The sequence below is a fragment of the Squalius cephalus genome (assembly GCF_949319135.1).
Source record: "Squalius cephalus genome assembly, chromosome: 16".
NCBI lineage: Eukaryota > Metazoa > Chordata > Actinopteri > Cypriniformes > Leuciscidae > Squalius > Squalius cephalus.
Window position 1 is genome coordinate 25661038 of NC_137137.1, and position 6000 is coordinate 25667037.

The following is a 6000-nucleotide window of genomic DNA, read 5'->3' on the forward strand; positions in this document are numbered from 1 at the left end:
TGGACTCACATTCTCTACCTAACTGAACACTGCTGAACCTTGTTCCGTCTCTAACAAAAGTAGCTACCCCACCACCTTTCCCCATTTCCCTGTCGTTCCTTATATCTGTGTAACCTTGTATTATGAAATCCCATTGTGCTCTCAACCATGTTTCTTGAATACATACTGGGTTTGTCCAACTGAGTTGATGGTCGTCTACTCCTGTATAACAAGTAAGCATCAGTAGCCACGAGTCGCATTGGTGTGATGTCAACTCCCCTCTTCGATTGATTGGCTAGGAGTAGCTGTCAATCTAGAACTAGTGGACCAATGGTGACGCTTAAGCCCGCCCTAATTTACATGAAACTCGAACTGCAACATTTGGGAAAGCAAGCGCAGAACATAGAAAGAAGAGCGAAGAGAAAAACAGCACAAGCGTACAAAAGAGTAAAATATGAGCAGAAAATGCAAGAAAGCACAAAGTACACAGTAATAAAACCAAGGAAAACATACTTTTTAAGAAAGCATGACCATAAGTTTAAGTTTTGTGCAAAATAACTTTTAATGTGTTTAAAGTTTTTATTCATGCTTGTTATTTCTTGATTCACGCTTATTATATTTTGATCCGTGACCACGTTGTTTGCTATTCTGATCATTTTGCATTTTTTTTTTCAGTTTGTGCAATATATTTTTACATGTGTTTGTAAATTTTTGATTCACGCTTATTATTTTTTTATACGTGACCGCTATATATTTGGCGGGAATTTGAGCTCATACAAGTCACCCTACCCTAATGTGAGTGGGGTGTCAACTTCTATTTGTATGTCTCCTGTGAAGCACAAGTAATTTCCTTTGGATATGCATCAAATATTATTGAATTTAATTATTTTGATTTCCAGGGTAAAGGAGTAGGAAGTTGTGGACAAAAGGAAGAGCAGATTTGATGGATGATTTAGCCAACATATCTTCGAGATCAACAACTAATTTAAAACCAAAGCTAAAATTAATAACCGGTTCTTCAGGGTCATTATACAAAACACATGCCTTTTGAGTCCTTTATTAAAATACTAACATGAACAGTAGTTTTACAAAACACATCAAGAAACATCCAGTAACTTAATAATATACTTAAAAAGAACATACGTAAGTGCGAACTAAATGTTTTGGGTCACTTAATTGCATATTGATTTTAAATGACGTTTTATTAACAAGGTTCGGGAGGAGCACGTTCAGATAATTAACACAAGTGGAGAGCACTCAGCAATCAATGGTAAGAGGTGTATATATACTCAGCAGTCTCACCTCATTTCATTGACAGTTTTTGCAGCATCCCTCCACCACCCCTTCTCCACGCTTCTAGTCCTAAACACTTACATACGGGGGGAGTACTGGGTTCCCGCCGAACTCCGAGCTCGGAGCCCTCCCTCCGGACAGCACGCCAAATACGCATTTAACTTTACCCCTTCAAAATTATATGTAAGTGTGAACTCGTGAAATGCTTTATTATATTTCTGCAAACCGGTTCTTTCGGACAGTTTGTTTCGTAAGGCCCACCCAATCGGCCCAACAATGGTTTCCGATAAGTGGGTGAAGGAATATTGCTGGTTCGTTTTTTTCAGAGTGGTAAAGTAGTTTAATTCCAATTTACTTTTATCTGACTCCATTTTATCACAACCCCACATTTAGGTTGGAACGTAATTGGTCATTTATCTGATATTTTATCTAGACATTTGATTATTCTATTTAACTCTTATTGTATTTCTTCATTTGGAGACCAATGAAGTCATGACAACTACCACAGATATAAGTTGACCAACATCACTTTCTCTGGTAGTAACTTTGATTTGGTCATGCAATGGTTTCCCATGTACATGTAGCTTAAGTAATACTACAATAAACAGAGGTAAGGCTCACACTATTTAGGATGGTTCAAGCAACATTATGTTGTCCTAAATAGAAATTCCCTTTATCCCTTTATTATTCCCTTTATACCAGTGCCAAGTGTACTTAAATATCAGTCCGGGGGACACTCAGCATTATGGGCTGATCTGCTTACAAATCCTTTGCAGCATCTCTTTAAATACTAGACCAAGACAGAACCCTCCTCCAAATGAGACATGAGTTAACAATGGGAATATGCATTAATCAAGGCCCCAGATCTGGGTAGTTTACACTTTTTGGGAACAGAAAGTAATTTCCATTAAAAACCCTGGGAGAGGGCACACCCATCACAGTATGCAAAGTATCTCTAAACTCTTAAAACCTTTATTACCTTTTGGTTTTCTTCTGTGGGAATGAGACCTTTGTACCAGTCGCACAGAGACATTTGAAATGAAACCAAACATGTATAGTCAAGTCAAGTCATCTTCATTTATATAGCGCTTTTAACAATGTAGATTGTTTCAAAGCAGCTTTACAGAGATAAGCGTATAATTTAAGGTAACAGAGATTGTTTCGGCTTTACAGCAGAGTTAAGTTATTTCCATCTAAAGTTAGTTTTGATTTATTTGCTTCCGTCGCAATGATCATTTGTTATTAAATTAGGGGCCGCTAAGACAACACCATTCCCTCTACACAGACTTTAAACGCGAACCTGTGAGAAACCCTGATGGCGTTCACATGAGTATTTAGAATGGGTTCTATAGTTATGTGCGTTTGAATATATGCAGGTTTGGAATTCCCTACAAGCCAAGCCTAAACAAAGTACTTGTCTTTCCCTATAAATTTTGATAAAGAATTTTATTTTATTTTGTTGCTTTGGGGTAGGAACGCGAAACGGATTTTCCCGACAACGCCTTATCTGTAGAGTGGTAGTGGGATCCTCCATAGGGAGAGACTAGTTGGCACTTCAGCACTGCGTTGTCATCGGTCCAGGCGAAGGTCCTTCGTCAGATCTGGATACGGCCTGGATCCGGCAGGCTGCAGGAAAACCTCGGGATAAACACAGACACTAAAATTAGCGTAGATGCCATTCTTCTCATGATGTAACGAGTACATCAGGATTTTTGGGAAGTGTTCCCGGTTCCGGCTGACCTAATCTATGCAGCCTAACATTAAATTATAGAAGTCTATAATGTATTATGTGAAAGCTAGGTCAAAGAGATGTGTCTTTAATCTGGCTTTGAACTGACAGAGTGTGTCTGCTTCCCGGACAATGGTAGGAAGACTGTTCCAGAGTTTTGGTGCTAAATAGGAAAAGGATCTACCGCCAGCAGTCGATTTTGATATTCTAGGTATTATCAACTGGCCGGAATTTTGAGATCGCAATAGACGTGACGGACTATAATGCGTTAAGAGCTCGCTCAAGTACTGCGGAGCTAAACCATTTAGTGCTTTGTAAGTGATCAGCAATATTTTAAAATTGATGCGATGTTTAATAGGGAGCCAATGCAGTTTTGACAGAACCGGGCTAATATGGTCATACTTCCTGGTTCTGGTAAGAACTCGAGCTGCTGCGTTTTGAACCAGCTGTAGTTTGTTTATTAAGCGTGCAGGGCAACCACCCAGTAGAGCATTACAATAATATAGCCTTGAGGTCATGAACGCATGAACTAATTGTTCCGCATTTGTCAATGAGAGCATATGGCGTAATTTAGATATATTTTTAAGATGGAAAAATGCAGTTTTACAGATACTAGACACATGACTTTCAAATGAAAGATTGGTATCAAAGAGCACACCCAGGTTCCTAACCGACGACGAAGACTTAACAGAGCAGCCATCGAGTGTTAGACAGTATTCTAGATTATTACGTGAGGAAGTTTTTTGTCCAATAATTAGAAACTCTGTTTTTTCAGAATTTAGAAGTAGGAAATTACAAGTCATCCAATTTTTTATATCCGCTATGCATTCCGTTAATTTTGTGAATTGATAAGTTTCGTTAGGTAGAGCTGAGTATCATCGGCATAACAGTGAAAGCTAATGCCATGTTTCCTAATGATATCTCCTAAGGGTAGCATGTACAGAGTGAACAGCAACGGTCCTAGTACTGAGCCTTGTGGTACGCCATACTGAACTTGTGATCGATGAGACATCTCATAGTATAGTGTTGTATGATGATTGTTCACATTAAATCATATAGATTTTTGGGTGAATTTCAGGTGATCTCAGCATGTAGATAGAAGAGATGGGGGATGAGGGGGTAAAGGGCAGGAATGCAGATAAGACAATAGACACTGAGTTGTGATCTCAACGCTTGTGATTGCGTCTCAGATGGGGATGCTAATTTTGCAAGAGAGAGTTCAAATGTTAATATCAAGAAACGTCCTGTTTTCTTAGAGAGTAGCCCATCTCTAAGCCAGATGGCACAGTATCTTCCAGGTGTTCCAGTCGTACAGTTTCAATGAACCGGTAAAAAAAAAAAAGATTCATCGGTTCCTTACATACTCATGCAATGATGTCACCACGCATTTCTTTCGTAACAACTTAGTGTCATGTTATATCAAGATAACATTCAAATAAAGTAATTTGTCAACACACACTGAAACATTCAAATAAAAAGTTATTTGTGTGAACGCATATTGCTGTTTACTGCTTATACCTAATCCTACCCATTAAATACTTTATTCCTTCTAATAAATAAAACCTGCTAGGCACTTTATTTCCACTTTTCAAATATTTTCTTATTTTGTATTTAAAATAAACACCTGTTATATGAAAAAAGGGAGAAGAATAAGTTCGGAAAAAGTTCAAACTCGGTCGGTTGTGTCAAAAGCTAACGCCACCAGCCATAGGGGACATTAACACAGAAGGAGTTTTTGCTTTGAAAAATGTGTGACACGGGAAATGGTATGGGGAAACCCGCAAGTTCTCGAGATGCTTCTTTTAAAAGTTGAACTTCTTTTAACTTGAGTTCTGCGTTTAGAAAGCCGTGTCATGTGTTTCTCATAAGCATAAGACGTAAGATGTGAGCGTATAAGACAAACACATCCGTCTAGTGCGTGAATACATGGAAAAATAATGGAAAAGCAGCACAGTGCAATGGAAAAATGCATTCTGTGTGAACAGCCCCTTAATAGTGTTCAAGTCCTCCTGCGAAGTGTTTATGACGTCAGGTGCATTGAAGTCACTTTCTGCAATAATAACCAAATGCAGAGCTGCAGATCCATACATCACAGCAGTCTGAGCCTAAGGACAACAGTGCTGGGCCAGCAGTCTCACATCTGTGTTGGGGTGGAGCTTATAGCGTCATTAAAGGTAGATTTAGTGGTTGGGTGGGGTTCGCAATCATTAAGCGCTTATAGTAGTGAAGTGGGTTATAGTATAGTTATAGTGGGTTAGTGGTTGGTGCAGGTTATGCTATCGTCGACTTTGTGGTGGCATTCATGTGCGTTCAACTCATAAAAGTTGTGTTCATCTGTGAAAATTATCTTGATGGACAAAACGTGCAAATATCATAAACTTGTTGATCACAAAGCTTATTTTTAGCGAAAATCCAAAAGCCAATGGGAAAATCCAATAGGGTTTTTGGATAGGGTTTTAGTCGAAACTGCCTGTTGGCCTACAAAGTGACGTCATACCTGCACCACTCTATTGAAACAGTAAACAGTAAACCCCACTAAAGCTGCCTTTATCTATTATAAATATAAAATATAAATATAAATATCTCTACAGTATAATAGATCAGTGGAGCAAACACAAACTTTCCATGTCCCTTTAGGGGCAAAATAGTTAGATTTCATGGTGATTATTATATTAGATAATAAAGGGGCCTTTTATTTCTTTAACATTAAAATATGTGCAATTCGTTTTTAAAGATATAGCCTACTTAAGACGGTTTCATAAATAATGAAATAATTTAGTAGGCTATGAGATGGGATGATGAAATTTATTAACAGTTTATTTGACTGTAAGTAAATAATCAGTAAAATCTTACAGAAAAATCACCTATAGCATTAGAAAAAGCCACAAGTGATAACTAATATCACCTTTTTTATTTTAAGTGCCTTACTTAGCTTGGATATGTCTTTTCAACATGGGAACTTTTATAGTATGGGTCGAGTTTCTGAGGAAATATTTAAT